Below are 6152 nucleotides of genomic sequence, written 5' to 3'. Positions count from 1 at the left end.
GCTTTTGTGTTGTCTCAATTGACCAGCCAGACTGGGGGAAAAGATAAGGGATATTCACATCTTTTTACTCAGCTCAGGGGGATCCCTGATGGCAAGGGGCTGTGTGTCTGGGAATGTGAATAAGAAAACCCTATTGAGTTAGAGATGGACAGCTTTTAAAAGCTTGTCAGTCTTAGAGGAGGTCTCTGTGGGCATTGCCAGTAGCTCACCTACCATTGCATTCAGACTCCCTCAGGTTTGAGGCAGCTTTCTCAGCCACACAAGTATGTCAAGTACAGGTGCAATGTGAGAATTAGGATTTGAGGACAAGAAGGTAACGAAAGGCGTGAAATAAATATTACTGGGCTCAGTCTCAAAGTTGCCACCTGTGTGAATTAGATACTAGAGGAAATGAAAGGATAAAACCATAAGTTCTGAATGCCCTCTTAGGGGGAAAATCCAGGGAGCTCTGTAATAATTACCTCTTAGGAAGGAAATCCCAAAGTAAGAAAAAAGCTGTCTGCAAAGGATTGGCCAATTTTATTTGGGATAACAGTACAGACAGCTGGGTGTGGCGTTACCCATGTCTCCAAAGTTTGGAGTCCTAAAATTGCTTATAGATTAGGAATTTAGTGACTGTGGGTAACTGATAAACCTTATATGAAGTTGGAAACAGTTTCTAGTTGTTGGGTCTATGCTTGCGAGATATTTAAACATTGAAAAAGCAACATTGCTATAAAAAGATAATTATAGATGTGGGCCAAATTGTAAAAAGTGTATATTTAAATTTTAGAACATGATTAAAATATCTTTCTTTTCCAAGGGGAAAAAAAAGTACCAGTAGATTTGTCAGTAATACAGATTGGGCATATTTTCATTATCCAGTAGACCACAATTTGGGTTCAAATACATTGTATGGTGATGGCCCAACCTCCATCTCCTGGAGGGCCTAGCTTTTCCCCAGATTTTCAAAATCTTTCAAAATTGAAGTAAATGCTATTCCTCTCCCTCTTGGGAAGAGGATGAATGACATGGGGCTGGGGGAACTTGGAGATAAGTTTAATTTTAATTTGATACTCTTTAGTGTTAAGTACCTGCAATTTATGATCACTTAGTGTATTTAAATTATCTCCTGGTGCCCAAAGGGTTCATTGTTTTTCCCTTGAGGAAAAATTTTAAAACTGCCCTCCATTAATAAAATCTGTAGGGGCAGAAAAGGACTGAATCATGGGCCCCAAGGAGGGGCAGTCCAGGAGCTTATCTAAGTAGCATAAGCGATGATCAATGTAGTCATTAATGTGGTGAGCATTTTACCCTACCAGGAGTCGATGAGGTGTCCAAGGAAGAGCGGGAGCCTAGTGAGGAGCTAGATCAGCTCAGTCTGGAGAGGACGAGTGACGAAATGTACAGTGAAGATAGCTTAGAGTTGATGGACGCCTCTACTGAAGATGAGCAGTGGATCACGACTCCGAAGCCTATCCCTGGCAGTTTTATCCCTATTAAAAAGAGCATCGAATGGAGTCAGCCCAAAGCTGGAGAGGTGATGCGCTGGGGCCGTAAGAAAGTGAGGATTGAGGAGCTGGAGGGTGCGAGCAGTGAAGATGAAGATGAAATCACCGAAAGGCTCAGTGACAAGGACCTGTGACAGCACAGTTTAAGACCAGGAAATAAACAAGGCAAGGACCTGTGACAGCGCACTTTAAGACCAGGAAATAAACAGTCAAAGAGAGCCGGCTCCTGTGGCATTTTTCCTAAGCTCTTTTACTTGCTTCTGGGCCTCCTACCTTTGTCCACTCCAGGAGACTCGGGTGCCTGGAGGCAAGGTTGGTAGCTCGTGCAGATGTGGGTGACTGATCGGCTAGGATTACAGTGGGCAGCACTGAAGGAAACCAGAGGACGAAGTCAGGAAGGGCCGCTGGCAGCGCCAGGATGGAGGGCTCCTACCATCCCCCCCTTTGTCCCCTGCCCTTTCCAGAGCCAGCAGTTCTGCCAAGTGACCCAAAGCACCAAACAGATGTGACCTGCTCCACCCTCCACCTTGCAAAGGGGCAGGGGGGAGGAATTCCTTCTATTGCCATTCGGTGTTTTTTTTATTATTTAAAACTGAAAATAGAAAACAAAAACAACACTCATGTGCACAACAGATCATACTAGAGGATACAAAATATGTAACAATAAATTTCTATTTCAAAAAAGTATATATAATAAAACATTGTTTTCAGAACTGCCTATTTTAGCTTCCTTGTAGGTTTTCTTTTGTTCTCTGCTGTGCACTTTTTACTTTATCCCCTTTCTTTCCTTCGCCTCCCCCAAGCAGGCTATGGCTAAGCTCAGATGTATTTATGTTTACATACATTTATATATATGTACCTTACATGTAGACACATAAATGCATACATATACTCAAAGATATGGTTTATATTAACACACAGAAAACACATTTAGTCTCTAGTGAGTCCCTTGAAATTAAATTTTTTGATGCCTCTTATATGTTGAATTTTCTATTGAGTTCAGGTTTGTTTGCAACAAAATCATGAAACCTGATTTTTTTTCATTCAACATTATACTTAATTTTGCTGGACATAATGTTTTTAGTCACAACTGGTTCTTTTGATTGTAATATAAACTATATAATATTCTAGGACCTAGTGTCTTATTGTCATCCTGTGTGACTTGTATTGATCTGTGTGAATTGTAGCTCCATCATATTTGAATTGTTTTATCTTTTTGTATAAGAGTTTCCCTTGAGGGACAGCTAGGTGGCACAGTGGATAGAGCACCAGCCTTGAATTCAGGAGGACCAGAGTTCAAATGTGGTCTCAGACACTTAACACTTACTAGCTGTGTGACCCTGGGCAAGTCACTTAGCCCCAGCCTTAAAAAAAAAAAAAAAAAAAGTTTCCCTTGTTCTATCATTTTAGGACAACTTTGAGTATTTCTTTTTTTGTCACTAAATTCGTTTCTGGTCATAGCTTTCAGATAGTCTAATTGTTCTTATGTTTTCTCTTCTTGATCTGTTTTCCAGATATTTTGTTTTTCTTCTGAGATGTTTCACATTCTCTCTTAATTTTTTCATTCTTTATATTGTTTCATTATTTCTTGATCTTTTATAACTTCATTGACTTCCCCTTGCTCAGTTTTAATATTTCAAAGATTCATTTCTGTAGTTTCTTTTCCTATTGGTTGATTTACTTTTCATAATCTTGTTTTTCTTTTCTTTTTTTAAAAAGTTTTTCCTCAATTTCATTTGACTTCTAAAATCTTTTTTTTTTTTGGGGGGGCAGGTAACAATTTAACATTACTCTGAGGTTAGAAGAGACTTTTCCTCCACCCTTTGGTGTACTCAGAATATGAAGAGTTTATACTATTGTCTGTTCTTTTATATTGTAGTTGTTGTAGATGTTTTCCTGATTTTTTTGCTTTATATCAGATTGTGCATCATTAATAGTATAACATGACACTCATATACCCTGATATCCATCCATGGATGGATATTACTTTTTAATTCAGTTCTTTGCTTCCACCAGAATTGCAGCTTACAAATAGTTGTATGTATCTGGGATTTTCATTTTTATCAAAGACCCCCTTGAGCTATCCTCTACCTAGCTTTAGAATCTGGGTCAAATGGGTTAATTTCTTTCAGAATAGGTAATTAGCTATTAAATGTGTGCTGTGAGCCAGACTTCCTATAGGCAATGGGAATTTAGCTTCAAAGAATAAAGCAATTCCTCCTCTCAAGGACCAGATACTCAGTCTAGGAGACAAGTACTAATCAGAGATAAAGTTAAATCCCAAATTAAGTTGGGGTGAGCATTGGTGGCAGGCCAGGAAAGCTTCGGGGATGAAGGGGAAAGATGAGATCAGTTTGGGATGACTGTGGGACATCCTGTTTGAAATGTCCAATGGTCATTTGGTGGCGTGAGACCAAGTTTATAGAGAACCCAAGTTAAAGTCTGCACAGTGCTTTATAAATACCTTAATTTTATCCTTGCAATCTGGGGAAGTCAGTGCTATTATTTACGGGGTTATGAATTTGGCTCTTCCTGACTCCCAACTACCCAATGGATTTGCTCATAGATTACTGATATCAGGGGAGAGTGGTTTCAGTAGAGCCATGAAGTTTGAACCTAAGTTACAGAAATGTGGATGGGAGCCTGAGGCAGGAACAATAGAGACTTTTTGAGCTAATAAAGAGTTGAGAGGTTAGGAACTTAAAGGCATGGTATGACAGGCTGGTCAGAATGGCTTCAAGCCTGTCTTTCCAAATCCCTTATCACTGACTGACTCCCATTTTCCAGCATCCTGGTTCATGAGGCCATCTGGAATAGAACCTCAAGGTTGCTTTGATTTGCATTTTTCAATGGTTTGGAGCAGTTACTAATAATTTGCAATTCTTGTGAAAATTTCCTGTCCCTTGTCCAAACTTACTGAGAAATAACCTTGTCTTTTTTTTTTTTTTTTTACTTGTCTAAATATGTCAGATATTTGATAACTTTTTTTTGTTCCTCTGCTACCTCTTACCCTAACTGTATTATTTTTACTAAATAATTATTTCTTTCATATAATCACAATTATATACTTAATCTTTTGTAATTGCTTCTATCCTTTGGTTGGGAATTTATCCCCTATCCATAACTGTGAAAGATAGGTACATTATTATGACATCTCTTTTAATTTTCCTGTACTATGATCTGTAATATGCGGGGTCACGTATCCATTTTAAATGTGTTGAATATGGTGCAAAATGCTGATGTAAACCTTATTTCTGACTTTTTACAGGGTTTTGCAGAAAAATCAGAGAAGCAGGTCAGCTCAATGCTGAAAGCAAATAGCTTCTTTTTTAAGTCTTTTAAGGAAAGGCCATATGGTTTTAAGATCACCCAAGAGAACAAGCTGTTGGGGGTAGGAAGGAGAGAAGCAAAGAGATTTTTCAAAGACTACAACCTCCTTCCCCTCCTGTTATAAGGGCTAGAAAAGGATATTAAGATCCTGAGGTTTTTGAAGTTTTTTTTGTCAAGGCAGTCAAGGTTAGATGACTTGTGGGAGAGTCACACAGCTAATAAATGTCAACTGTCTGAGGTTGGATTTGAACTTGGGTCCTCCTGGCTCCAGGTCCCATTGCTTTATCCATTGATCTAGCTGCCCTCCTGATGCTCTTGTTGGGTCTTCAGAGGAAGGAGTCCACATATGGTGATGGTTCCTGCTTATTCCAAACTCAGAGTCTCCTAAGAGGATTCTCCCTCAGAGGATTCTGATTAGTAATCACATGAGGTCCACAGACGACAAAACACTAGTTAAGTGGAGGTTTCTAGCAAAGAAGAGAACATTTTGATGGAGGGAGCCCCAGAGGCTTCATGTCTGAAGTTCAGAAGCAGAACAAGGGTAACAGATTGAGGGTCAGGGGATGAAAATTTGTCACTTGGCCTTAAGAGGCAGCTAGCCGGGGGGCTAGAGTTTTGGGCCTGGAATTACAAAGAACTGAGTTAAAGTTCTGCCTCAGACATTAGATGTGGGATCTCTGCGATCATTATTTAATTTCCCTTAGCTTAATTTTCCTTGTGGGTAGTGTGGGCCGGATATTCACTCATCTCCCAGGCTGTTAAAAGGATCAGAAGAGAGAATTTTTGTAAAGAATTTTGCAAACTCCAAAACTCTTAGAAGCTTGCCAAAAAACCTGTCTTCCATGCACAGAGAGAGCCTCTTCAGTGCTAGGGGATTTGAGATGTGTCTTGTTTCAGGAGGAAGGACAGCGGTCAGGTCTTTGGGTTCACAGCCCCTCCTTTGGTGATCTGGATGCTTCTTAACCTCTTGCACAGGTGTGTGATCCTGGACAAGTCACTCAATCCCGCTTGCCTCAACTTCCTCTTCTGTAAAATGAGCTGGAAAAGGAAATGGCAGATGACCCCAGTCAGCTGCTGAGAAAACCCCAAGCGAGCTCATGAAGATTCAGACAAGACTGAAAAATGAGCAAATTAACGGAAGCGTGGGAGTCTGAATGAAGAGTGCCACGGGCAGAAACGGAATTACAAGGCAGACCAGATGTGAGAAGAGGAAAATGAACTCGGTTTGGGTACATATAGAATTTTTGAGGTCCTGTGGGATAACAAGATGGAGACTCATTGTAGGCTTTTGGAGATGGAGCTCGGAATGCAGATCAGGACCGGTATTTGGGA

The sequence above is a fragment of the Sminthopsis crassicaudata genome, chromosome 5 (assembly GCF_048593235.1).
Source record: "Sminthopsis crassicaudata isolate SCR6 chromosome 5, ASM4859323v1, whole genome shotgun sequence".
Lineage (NCBI taxonomy): Eukaryota > Metazoa > Chordata > Mammalia > Dasyuromorphia > Dasyuridae > Sminthopsis > Sminthopsis crassicaudata.
The sequence above is the reverse complement of the archived record's forward strand: the minus strand, read 5'-3'. Positions refer to the sequence as shown.